The sequence below is a fragment of the Ochotona curzoniae genome, unplaced genomic scaffold (assembly GCF_017591425.1).
Source record: "Ochotona curzoniae isolate NIBS_2020 unplaced genomic scaffold, NIBS_Ocur_1.0 contig_545, whole genome shotgun sequence".
Lineage (NCBI taxonomy): Eukaryota > Metazoa > Chordata > Mammalia > Lagomorpha > Ochotonidae > Ochotona > Ochotona curzoniae.
The window spans coordinates 150,008-163,700 of NW_024466467.1; the positions used below are offsets into that span (position 1 = coordinate 150,008).

Consider the following 13,693-nt stretch of genomic DNA (forward strand, 5'->3'; position numbering starts at 1 on the left):
CCTAGGCTATGGGACCCCCCACTTAAGCTTCAATAGACAAAACATTCCTGACTCAGCATCTCTGAATCAGGGACTCTGGGTAGGTGTTCCAGCGCCACCGTGTGGTTCCAGGGAGTTGGCTTTTACTAGGAAATCTGTAAAGAACTTGAAGTTCAAAATAACTTATCACCACCCTCTTTTAGACTTCCAAGTTTCATTCAGGTTTCTGTTCCTCAGATGTGGGGGAACGGGAGCATTTACACATTGCTGCTAAGACTGTAACATAGTGCAAGCTCTATAGCAAAGCGTTGGGTGCCATGTTGAAAGATAAAGGAAGAATTGCCACATAGCCCAGCTTTTCCACTCCCAGGTGGTCAGTCAGAAGAGGTGATAACACACCCCACAACAGATCATCTGACACCAGCGCTCATGGAGAGCTGTGCATAGCAGGCAAAGGGAAGACAGCCCTAACATGGAGTGGAGCAGAGTTAGATGAATACAACGTGGTGTATCTGCTGAGTGGAAAACTGGAAAGCGACTGGGGACTACCCTGTGAGTGAACTTGTCAACAGTGCTGAGTCTAAGAGATCCAGTTTGCATCTGTGAGTCCATGTGACAGGTAAATGCATCTGAACAAGGAGATGCTGGTGCTGTGGCCTCCATGTCCGCCTGGCTGCTTCCTGGGTCATGGTGGGGTAACAGGGTGATCAACATTCCCCAAGATATATAGAGCTGATGACTGCACTGCTTCCTGAATGTCCTGTGTGCAGTGGGAAAGTCAGAGTGCTCCAGGAACTGATTTGTGTTTGAGAAATACAGAACTTTGAAATTCTAATAGATTCTAACAGGTTCACATGAAAAATGCTCTGAGAAGTCAGCACTTTTCTTGGTTGAAGCCGGGATCCAAGAGCCCCATCTGGATCTCCCATCTGGAGGGTGCAGGGACCCAAGGTCATGAGCCATCACCTGTGCCTGTGAGCATGAAGCTCAGTTGGAAAAGCAGCAGGCAATCAGATAAGGCATCTCGTTGCTTTCTGGCATGCAAGTGTCCAGGACCAGGCTTGCCTGCTGTGGTGAGGTTTTGGCTCCCCGTAATTCGATGGAGAAAATGGTTAGTATTATTCCAGGACTTTGATGTGGGTGAGAAAGAAAACATTCTCTCCAGGGTGTAACAGAGGAAGAAAACTAGATGCCACGATAGGAAAGGCAGTAAGCTGCCAGATGGGATGTGATGTTAGATGGAGTTCTCTGTGTGTGCAAACAAAGCTTTCATATATGATTAAAAAAAGGGATTCCCAAAGAGTTGCACAATGATTTGATACATGGTTAGAGTACAATAAAGTATGCTCAAGAAAATATTTTCCTTGACTATTTCAGTCTAGGTATAATAAAACATTCTAAGTAATGCATGTCAACAGTAAAATGACAAAGTTTATCAGAGTTGAGGGAAAGCAAACTGAAGCATGTAAATTATCCTTGGGAACTTCAAATGTAGGCAGCACTAGGGAAAATGTAGAAATGAGTTGAATACATTTGTGTGCACACAGCCTCCAATGCAAGACTGCTCCCCTGCCTGGGCATCCAGATGTGCGGAAGCTCATGCTCCAGTGGCTGCCTCTTTAGAGCAGGTCGCTATCAAGGGCAAGGGATGGACTCAGGCAATATCAAAGAGTGCAAGCCCAATCAGGGTGACAAAGGCTTGCTAGAAAACATGACAGTCTGCATGTTTCTCTTAGAATCTCTTGTAGTCTTTAAAACTTGCAAAGAATTCCTTGCAGACTTTAAGAGAATGATATAGCATTTTGGGACAAAAATGCAGCCCAGCAGACCAGCACCAGAGGCCAAGATGGAGAAGACCTCCACGGCCACCAGGACCTTCCCTTTGGTGCTCTGGTACACAGGCAGGAAGGTCACCCACACACTGCAGAACACCAGCATGCTGAACGTCAGGAACTTGGCTTCATTGAACATGTCAGGCAGCTTCCTGGCAAGGAAAGCCACAGTGAAGGTGCCCAGGGCCAACGACCCCAGGAAGCCCAGCACACATTAGAAGGCAGTGATGGAGCCCTCGTTGCACAAGAGGATGATGTGTCCATGCTCAGAGTGTGCATCTGTGTCCACAAAGGGAGGAGATGTTGCCAGCCAGATGGCACAGAGAGTCAATGGATGAGGAAGCAGATGGGAATAACAGCGTTTGGGGCTCCTGACACCAGCAATCACCTCATGGTCCATCCAGGTTTCATGGCCTTGAAGGCCAGAACCACAGTGATGGTTTTGGCCAGCACAGCAGAAACAGCCAGTGTGAACACCAGGACAAATATAATTTGTCTTAGGAGGCAGGTGGCTGTGTTGGAACGGCCAATGAAGAGGAAGGAGCAGAGAAAGCAGAGGAGGAGTGAGGTGAGCAGGATGTAGGTGAGGGTGCGGTTTTGCCCTTGAGGATAAGTGTTTTTGGTGCTTCACAAAGACTGCAAGGATAGTGGCTATGAGCACATACAGCGACAGAGCCAATCAGGCCAGAGCCATTCCCAGGAGATCTTTGAAAGCCAGGAAAGTCACTTGTTTGTCTAGGCATTGGTCATGCTCTGCATTGGCATGCTGGTGATCTGGACATGTCACACACTGGTCCATATTTAGTGAGAACGGAGAGATGCCATCATCCCTCATACAGTTCTCTGATACTCACGCCCCTCTCTGAGACCTGTTTCAATTTGTGTCCCTGTCTTTTTAAGGTGACTTGGCATTTCCATGAAAGATCTGCAAGTAGTGGCATTTAATAACATCCAACTTCCTCGTTGTTTGGGAATCTGCCATTCCCTCATCTCCCTAGGTAGCCTGTGTACTGATGAGAACTCTGTTCTCACACTGCCATGAGCTCTGCTGATTCAGTTCATGCTGTCTTACAAAGAATTTTCTGGGCATGTTCATTATTAGCTCCGTATATTCTTTGGTCATGGTCTTTCAATGTGAAAGGGAAGTTCCTGAAACTCAAGCGTCCCATCATGTTCTTACACATGGTACACTCTTGTTACATCCTCATGTGAGGCATGAGCAAGCAGCCTCCTCCTACCTTATTGTAACAGTGTACTTCCCACCGTGCTCTCATAACCTCCTCAACCAACCACCTATGACCCAACTCTAAGATGATGGGCTGGTGAGGATTGGTGTTCAGTGTCAGTTGCTGAAAGCTCCTAAGCAGGTGTTGGAACAAGTATATGAAGGAATGCACTAGAAAACTGTGTGGGGAATATGGGTGAGAAGCAGAGTAAGGTAAAAACCCTCTTCTCTGTTGCTGATAATGTGGATTTTATTTGCTTTCTGTAACCATGCATCTTTCAGAGCAGAGCATCTCCCAAGGGATAAGCTGGGTTATAACACGCAAGCGGCTAATACTGATGGAAAAACCACTGTGAATAAGGCAACTGGTCACCTTCCAAACAGAAGGGGATCAGGCCAGCCTTGCTTAACATGCTTCCCACACAGAACACAGTGGAACATGTATTGGTATCGCATTCCACCTGTCAATCACCTGGAAGCCTACTGGTGTGTTTCTCCGCAGGATATTGAATTTCATGCAGATTCTTCAGTGTGTTGAACAAACCTACATGCATGATTTCACATTGACATTAGAGAGAACTGCTAGAGATCTCTGAAACTTTGTTCTGCATGAATAGGTCCTGAGAGTGCATGGTCTCTCTCTCTCTCTCTCTCTCTCTCTCTCACACACACACACACACACACACACAACAAATTCACATGTGTTTTTATGACTTATGAAGATGTTCACAGACACACACAGCACACACACACACACACAACACAGACAGTCATAGGCCATTACATTATCATTTCCTCCAGAAACATCATCTCTGTGGTTCCTAATTTTGCACAAAAGTCCGGCTCACACTATGTTTTAGCCTCCATCTTAGATACTAGTCACTTTCAATTCTATTCACATCCTTTCACTTGGGTCTATGCTGAGTGTGCGATCACTGATCTACATTGCTATGTACATTTAGTGCATCTTAGTGGTTTCTCTTTGCGTTCCACACATGCTGCTTTGTTCATGTTTTATGCCACACTTCAGTCTGTATGTTGCCTGCATCATCCTTCCTGTGCCATTCAATCTCCTGCTTGTGTTCCTGACAACACAGAAAACACACTGCAACAGGTGGACTTACTTGATAGGGGGATTATTCATAATTATGAAAAGCCATTGTTTTCTGAAGATTGGCAGAATTTCGTCCCAGGTATTATCCCACATATTGGTCATTCTTTGAAGGATCTGTGATAACAATAAGGACAGGAGTAGAAGTTCTCTGTGAGCAGGATGTTCACTTACCAGTCTCATTGGCAATCTCGTTGTCTGGACAAAGGGTGCAGTCAAAACAGCAGGTGGGCTCTTCCTCCCAAGTGGTCCTCCAGTACCCATGGCCACAGCTGGTGCTGCACACTGATTGTGGGGTCTAAGGAAAATAACACATCTGCTGGTCATATGTGGAGCTGGTCAGGAAAATGCTCCTCCCAGGAGATACTTTGCAGTTTGGGAGACCAAGAAATTTCAATGGCGAATACCTAATTTCCACTGCACTAAGTGTATGGCATGTTGTACATGTTTGGAGGCAAGGAAATAGATTCAAAACACGCTAGAAACAGTTGTGTATACTTTGCATCCTTCAGAGCACATGAGAAAACACTGAAGTGAAAGAGGGAGTGGTTTAAGGCCACACAACTTAATTCTGAGATCATAGAGCACAGGCCTGCATCCTGATGGTGTCAGAGTCTGCAGATGGAGCCACATGGTGAACTCAGCTGTGTCATCCCTGAGGCCCACTCTATCAACTCCTCAGAGAGAGACAACTGTTGGCCTGGAGGATCATAGGGGAGAAGTGTCCCACTTTGACCATATGGCTAAGCCCTTGGGGAAAATTCCAGAAGTTGAGAATGTCATAGGCTGCAGCCAGCTTTCTTTTCTGGTCTAAGTTCACAGGGTCGCCAGCAGGATTTATAAACTGGAGGCTCTTGAGAAAGGTGTGCATCTCCTGAAAAAAATCACATTTTTTATGAGAAAGAGGACCAGATGAGATGACTCAGGATCAAAGCAGGACAAGGTCTCTGTCTGTGACCACTGCCTCCCCATGAACTGCATCACACAGAGGAAAAATCACAGAAAATTCCATTCAATCACTGTTACCTCCAAGTCAAACAGAAAGAAAATGAGAAACATGTGGCCCATTGTCACTGTCCCGCAGTGATGGACTTGGTGCACGGAGCCGATAATAACATGCGTGGACCCTGACTGATGGTCAAAGCCGAAGTTTATTAGGGACATCAGACTTTATACACTGAGAGTCCACACTGTTTCCCTCTCTTGATTGGAATTCCTTTTGTTTTGTATATTCCACCAGGTGTTCTCATTTACATGCTGTTTATACCAAAGGTAGCCATTCGGTTGTTGTCATGCAAATACTGTCCAATGAACTGCAAACCTGTGCTCGCTGACCTTCCAGGCTCACAATGTCCTCCTACAGCCCATCACACAGTTTTTGAAGGTTTTCATTTGTCAAGTCTAAGCTATTCACGTTGGCCTATTTATTCAATGTACCTGTGTGTAGCAATAAATGGTCAGCAGAAGGAAGTGACCCACCACCCAGTGTGAGCAGATAATAAGAAAATATTCATGCCCCCTGGGCATTATTTCCTGAGCTCCACTGGACACGGACAGAGCTCAATTCCCAATAACGCAATTTGTGCAATGCACAATATAACCCAGGTACCATCTATGTCAACACCACTGGACTGAAGTCTGAGTTCTTTGTATGAGAGCCCTTGTACTGATCCAGTGCCTTCTTCCTGGTCCATGACACTTGTTTGATGATGGAAACCTCAGCCCAACTATTCCTTTACCTCCCAGACAATGTACACGTGCAGGATTCTCCCACATGCAGGGTGACCCCAGGGAAACATGTCAGCTGGAGCACCAGCCAGCCCAGGTACACAGATACCTGTCAGTGGGGAATCATCATAGTCCCTTCAGGCCCTAATGGTTGCATTTCTGATGCATGTTCATACATCTTGTGTAAGGAGTGGGCCACAGCATGCACAGCATTGTATATGTGGTAGCTCCCTTCACTCATTGTCATGTCAAAATCCTGCCAGGACAGCCATTCCAGGGAGGCATTTATGGGACAGCACTGCAGCATCCTGCATTCAGCATTGGAAATGGAGCAGTGAAAGGACAGAGACCAGAACAGAGCAAGGTAAAAGTCCCCTGGGTACCTGGCGGGGTGTCTTTTTTCAAAAAGTGTTGGATCCTGGAATCTCACTGCAGTGCTTAGAGAAGCTGAGGGTCCCATGGAACCAATGCAGCAGAAAGTCTGGCTTACTGGTGGCAAAGTCCAAGTGGCAGGTGGTGACCCAGCCCTTCCACGTTATCAGAGATCTCATCAGCAGCAAGATTAGCTTAATAAATAATTCTGTGTCACCGAACAAAACAACCCCATTGGCTGAGGACATCATGATGTGGGTTGGCTGTGTTAGATCTACTGAGGGAACAATGCGGTCATTGACTGGTATTAGCTCCACAAAGGCCAGGCAGAAGCCATGCTCCTGCATCTCTGCTGTCAAATCAGACAGAAACACTACACCCTTCTGGTGATCCAGAATTGGCAGCCCCAACCACGTGCAGCCGAAGTGCAGCATCAGGGAGACCATGGAGAGGGCCAGAGAAGCGTCTTTTGGGGCCATCTGATAGACAGAGGGAAACTGGTTGCTGTCACTCAGAAGAGGATCCAAAGGACCCAGTGTGAGCTGAGGAGAGAAAATTGCACAACACATGTGAGTGACCGCACTGCTGAAAGACATCACATTGATGTAGCAGTTGTCCAGTGTGTTTTAAAGATGAGAATTGCTCAAGTTTTCATCAGAATCATCTGCCATCAGAAGCATATATCCAGAGAATCCCCCTAGCTCCTTTTCAGTTTAGCTCTGTGCTGCCTGAGAGGATCCTGGGGATCCTGCACACTCCTGCTCAGAGCACCCAATGTGCCCAGGGTGTGTACCCCATCCCACGGCATCTGTGGTCCTGAAAAGTGCATCACAGTGGAATGGGTTCTGTTTTCTCTGCTTCCCAGGCACCCTCACCTCTGGGATTCTGTACAGTTCCAGCAACATCCTCTTCTGGATGGAAATTCCGGTCTCTGATAGAAACACCGCAGCCTTGGCCCTTCTCCTGCATGAGTAGGTAGGGATGCTTGTGTTTGTCCCTGACAGCCACACAAGTGAATTCTTCAGCATCCTCACATTGCTGGGCATGACATTGTAGAGATCAAATCCTACAGTGATGTTGGGCAGGAGGTAGTGATTCCTGCTGATCTCCTCGACAACAAACATCAGGGCAGACAAGTACTGGAAGTTCTTGGACTGAAAGCTGCACATGAGACAGAAAGGATCATTAGGGAGGAGAGGTCCAACCTGAGGGTCATCACATGCTTGGGGCTAAGATGTCCGGCTAATGGTACTCACAGCCACCCTGATGGCCATCATGACCATTTCTTGGAACAATTCCAGGACTATTTCAGTCTTGGCCACACAGTAATCACTGTGGGAGAACAGCTAAGATCGTGGGAGGTGACTTTCCTGTCAGGAGTTCATTCTTTTGGGATCTTATAAATGGGCTGAATTGTCCACATGACAATCCTGCATCCCTCCATCTGCTGAGTGCACTGCATGAGCACTGTCCTCTCCACAGCAAACAGGCACACTGCTGGTGCCTCAGCCCTAGGCCTGGCAGCCTTCACAATTCTGCAAAACAAAGCTGTGTGGCTTGACCATACTGCCTATGGTGTGCTCCTGTAAGGCTGTGAGTGCTGTAATAGGCTGATCTTCACTCAGGAAGCACATCTGGTCATCTTTGTTTCTTTCAGGAAACAGCTGCCTCTCCCAAAGTCTCAAGGTTGATATTTAATGTCAACTAGAGGACAGGCTCGAACATTTCCCCCACAAACGATTCCTCTGGTGAAGAGTTTAATGAATGAAAGGAAAATCACTCTGGGACAGATTGTGTGGGGGTGAAAAAATTCATAGACCCAAGTGCTCCCTCACACTTGGAAGAGAGTTCACACTGGATTGCATGCCTTACACCTGGGAAAGCATGGGGTTGACACCATGGTGTATTACACTAAGCCTCTGTGTGTCATGTAAGAACTGTATGTGGATGCTTATTTTTGAATTCTCTGATAGACTTCCTATTCTGCTCCCTGCTGAGCCCTGGATAGCAGAAGTGGATTTTGCTTTAAGCCTTTGGGATCCAATAACCAAATGGGAAATATGGAAGAAATTCATGGCTTCCAGCTTATCATCAGTTTAACCCTGCCATTGTGGAAACTGGGGAGTGATTCTTCTATCTTGCAGATAGAAGACTCTTCCCCCATCTCTTCCCATCTCTTTAAATTTTCATCCCTAAGTGGAAAACAGCAAAATTTGAGAGAAGAAGAAAAAGTAAGAAGTTGGGTGGTGACACCCTTCCACTCCACCTGGAGCTGCTGACCCCAATCCGCTCGACCCACAGCACTTGAAACCTGAGGGCCAAATCCTGCACCTCTACTATCTCAGTCCTTCAGGATGAATAGATAAGCAGTTTCTTGAAATGGTCAGAAATAGAAAGAAATCAACACAAATATAGAGTACATCTGTGGCCTGAGTATTTTATGCTTATGTGCATTGCACAGAAAGGCAAATAACCCTCTACCATCAGGCTCCAGTTGAAATATTAACTCCTATGAGCTTAAACTGGAAGGACCAAGAGGGCAAGCAAGTCTGTTTCTCATTCAATGTTGAGGCTTGAAGGGTTGCAATTTTTCATTCTGGGTTGTGGACATTTGTACAATTCTAGCTTCTTAAATAATATGTAGAAAAAGAGGTGGTCATTCAAGGTGTAGAAGGTCCCAGCAAAGTTCTTTTAGTGGAAGGCAGTGGGTGTGAGGCTGAACAAACCCCATGGAAGCTCAGACCCAGCACTGCAGCATCTGTGGTCAGCCTCGGATTCTGTGCCAGAATGCACCTTCCCAAGTGGTCACAGGGCACAGTGCAAGTGGCTGCATCCCTGCCATGTGAGAGAGCTGACTTGTGTCCTGGCTCAAGGCTTTTCCCTGGCACAGCTCCCACTGTGGAAAGTGGAGGGTGAGACAGCAGATGAGAGAGCTTTCTGGTCTCTTGTTCTCTTTGACTTTCCCACAAAGAAAGAACATGGCATTCTGTGCTACAAAGGACAGCTGCTAGAACTTCTTTCACAATGTGGCTGGCACAGCTCTGGAAATGAACTTGATTAGTTTTCAATGATTTAAACTTTTGAACCACATGGGTCTAGTGTTTATCCAACTAGGATAGTACAGTGTAAACAGCATACGTTATTTTATAATCAACAGGTTCAACATCAACAGTGACAACAAAACCATTTTACTGTATCTGGAAACATCCAGAACATAAAGTTGTCAGCTGTATCTCTACACACACACTTGCTGCGTTACAAGATCAGGTCATGGAACAGGTTGCACACAGTTTGTTCATGTGGCCTCAATGTACTCACTGGGCCTGCTGACTAGACACCTGCCCATACCCTTTTGAGGCCAATGCAGGACCACATCATCACTCTACCCAAATCAGGAACAGAACAGAAGAAGCAATGTCAGGGCACAGTCCAGCACCAGCTGCAGTTCCTGCTGCTCCTGTTGTCTCATGAGAAATGTCACCTTACCCTGCAGGTCTGAGTATCCTGACAAGGATAATAAAAGTAAAGGCACTGTGTGTGCTGGGCAGGGTGCTCAACAAATGCCCTGCTGGACCAGTGAGTGGGCTCTGCAAACACGTGAAGAAGCTGGGAAGGCACTAAACCAACAGGTTTCCTATCAAAAGACCCCACATCCTATCACCAGTGCACTTAGCCCAGCAGCATGTCAAGATACAAATTCCCCATTGGCTTTCTGTCTTGCTATACAGAGGAATAACAGCGCCCTAGAGACAGAGGGTGAAGGTGAACGGGCATGGCAGGAATGTACTTTGGTCTCCTTACACTTTATTGCACACAGCAAACCACATCCTCCTCAGGTCTAACACATCTCAGCAACAGACAACTCACAGGAAACAGCTCACTCAAGGCTGTTTCTGTGCACTGAGTTCAGGGAGATTGCTCTTGTTTCCTTTATAATATATCCATGACTGTATGTATTGTCCCTGGGTCTGTATCTCTCACAGTAATGGAGGAATCAGTTCTTTCACCTTGAAAGTAAATGCCTATGAGTTTCTCTTAACTATATCAAGAGCCTGAAATGAAAACAGGAAACTGAGAGATTCCACATTACTGGACATGGAAACATCTCACTTATCTTTGCTGCAGGAAGATGTCATAAAAACCTCAGGGGGTTCCATATGCAGATCACACATGACAGACCCTATGCTGCCGTGGACACTGAGTAAGGACGGTTTAGCAGCAAGCAACACTGGCCCTGACTGCTGGCCAGCTGGGATGTCTTCTTCCCAGAGCAAGATGAGAAGAGATTCAGTGCTCTGGGGTGCAGGAGGACCTTGTGTCAGGAGGACTCTGCGTCAGGGAGCATTCTCTAACCTAAGTGTAGATGGCATGGGGCAAGGCTTTCAGGAGGTGTTACAGTGTTCAGCACCCACTCTACTCCATGAATGTAGGTACTGAGCATTCATCTCTCCCCTCAACAGAACTCAGGGATTTCTCTGACATAGGTGGAGGTCCACCTGACCTCTCAGTAGCATGGCAAGCTATTTATGATAGAAACAAATGAGCTGATCCCTCGGACCGTGGAAACCCCTCTTTTACTGAACTTTTGCCCAGGCTGTGCTGCTGTGAAAGGTGAGAGGCATGGCCAGGGGTCATACTTGGTCATTGCCTGTCTGTCTCAGTGTCCCTGAGTGGGTTGAGTTCTCTGTGTTTCTGAGTCCACTCATGGCAGTTTTTGCATATTCTCCTGGGCAAATAGAGGGCAGAGGCTACCATCACACTAGCCAGCAATGACATTCCCATTTTCTATGCGGGCTCGTAGCTAACACCTGAGCAAATAGCACACGTTCTCCAGTCCAAGTAACACACAAGGATTCCCCCATGGGTGTAGTGCTAAGCAGACCGTGTGGCAAATTGTGTGCAGAAGCTGGGTGAATAAGAGCATTTGGGTGCCAATGCAGACTGGGAGAGCCCTGGGCTGGGGTCCATGGAGTGTGGAGGAAGGGGGTGCCAGCAGCATTGCTGTTCCTCCTGAAACACACAAAACATCTTGCCCAACAACTCAGAGATGCAGAGCAAGGGTGCTGTGTTCATCAGACTGCAGCTGGGGCCCCGCAGGTTTGGGGCAAGAGTCCGGTGGTTGCCTGCCCAGATACAGAGACTACACTCACCTCACTCCCTCCAGGGCCCTGACGGTTAACCAGCAGGACATGCAGGGTGAGAAGTATAAAGGAAAGGACACCTACCATTTGAAATGAGATATTCTTCAGGCTTGTTTATGGTCATTTTGACATAGTATAAGCAGATTGGTAAGAAGGCAGTGAGCATCACATCTCCATCCTTGGAATCACCACAGTCCATGATGTGAAAGTAGTAGTGGCCACCCAGCAGCTGGCACACAGGGCAGGGAAGCTGCAGAATGAGAAGGAGAAAGAGCAGAGGATGCATCTGGGACTTTGTGCAAAATCCTAGGAGGCAGGGTCAGGAAACTGACACAGCGTGACAGGTGCATGTGTAAGCTGTGTGTGTGAGCTGCCTGTAGACTGGGGTGGCCAGTCTAATAGTTCTGCAGCTTACTCCTTACAGACTCCCTGGGGCAATGGAGAGCCCTGCTGTCCCTGGGGCACCTGCTGCTGTGGGATCCCGTCCAGGTGATAAACACAAGATGGAAAACATGTTTGCTCAGCTTCCTGTTTAGCCCACAGTGCTGTCATGTCAACCATTCCATGAACAGCAATACTCCCGGGGGGATCGTCTGTGAGATCTGGGCCAGAGACCTTGTCAAGGAACCACTTTGATAATCCAGATGGCCATGAAAGGTGTTGGGTGAGTTCATGAAGGAACATCTCTGCTTGAAATGCTCCAATGTCCGGAAAGGGAGGACGCAACTGCACAAATTTTCCAGGTGTCCACCGTGATCTCATACCAGTTCAGGCTTTGGAAATTTCCAGAACTACAACCCATTCTCAATTACCATTGAAGCACAAGTTTAGTTTTAGATATATATTTTTTTTTATTGAAAAGGAGATTTTCAAAGAGAAGGAGAAAGTGAGAAGCATATTTTCTTTCTACTATTTTTGCTCCTCAAGTGGCAGTAATGAACAAAGATAGCAAAAAGTCTTTGAGATAGGAAGGCATTTCAGAGAATTCTAGAATATTTGCCAGTGGTTTAAAAAAATCCAATATATAAAATAGACAATGACAGATTTAAGTTAACATATTTATATGTCCTTCTCTTTGTAAACGTGCCTTCCAATTAAAATATATGAGTTTTCCCAGGAAAATATCTTATGTAATTTGTAGCCATTGGGCATAGGCCACTGTGAAGCATCTCCAGTAAATCACCATAAGATGAAATGGAAATGTTCCAGAACAAACCAGAATGCAAGTTGTTTGTCACCACTCATCTGGCATTAGAGATCATGTACTGCACAAAGACACTCATGTGTCGGGAAAGCAGCAGAGAAAGGATCAAGTGCTTGGGCACCTGCACCCACATGGAAGACCTGGAAGGAGCTCCTTGCTGCTGGCTTCAGGTCAGCCCAACTCCCGCTCTTCCACTTGCTGGTGGAGGAAAAGATTGAGTCAACAATTCCTCTGTATCTCTCCCTTGTTGGGGGCACTGACCATTTCCTGCCCTGTGATTGGCCCTTTGCCCTGATTGGTGTGCCTTGGTTATCTTTAAGTTGATTGGTCAAGTTTGACAGTTAAGCAGGGGGCTTGGCGGGGGAGGGGCTGGAGCGTAACGGTCATAACGGATATAACGGTCACAACGGAGTTAACGGACGGAACGGAAGATCAGAATAAAGGCGCCTTAGAGACTCTCTCAAGTGTCGGGTGATTTCTTCCGCGGGACGGGAGGACCCCCGATATCTGGTACCGTGACTCGGATAGAATATACTCCCTGTCTCTCTAACTCTGACATTTCCATAATTACATGAATTTTAACAAAAACTCAGGAGCTTAATGTGAAGGTACACAGCGTTGTTAAAACAGCTGAGCAATGTATCATGCATCTCCCAGTTGCTTGCAGATTTACTCAATTACATGGGTTGATCTTGAACAGTTATATCACCTGAAATGTATATGAGCTTTATGTAGTGCTATCAATACATTCCCCCTTTATTTATTTGCTGTCTTAAGCACATGGTTGTAAGGGACAAATAGGTAGGCCAGCCTGGATCACAGCAAAACACTTTGTGTATTAACAACAACGTGAAAGAGAAAACACCATGCAAAGAATGGAAGATGCCAACAAAGCATGCCAGAGATCGCCTGGCATCAAAATATGCCCCAAGTAGGAGCAACAAAAACAATAGAAAGAAAACTACTGACAGTGGGGATAAAAGCCCCACAGAGAACCTTGTGAGCATAAAGCAGCATACACCCCAGGAATCATCAGTAACAATAGATGTATCCATCAAAGCCACATGGAGATAGCACCTCAAATAGACCAGGTAAGATAAC

At 46.5% G+C, this 13,693-nt stretch overlaps 1 pseudogene; it reads right to left on the reverse strand.

The window, feature by feature from the left end:
* Positions 1–1,662: 1,662 nt before the first annotated feature.
* On the reverse strand, positions 1,663–11,438 carry LOC121162835 (annotated as a pseudogene).
* Between the last annotated feature and the right edge of the window lie 2,255 nt (positions 11,439–13,693).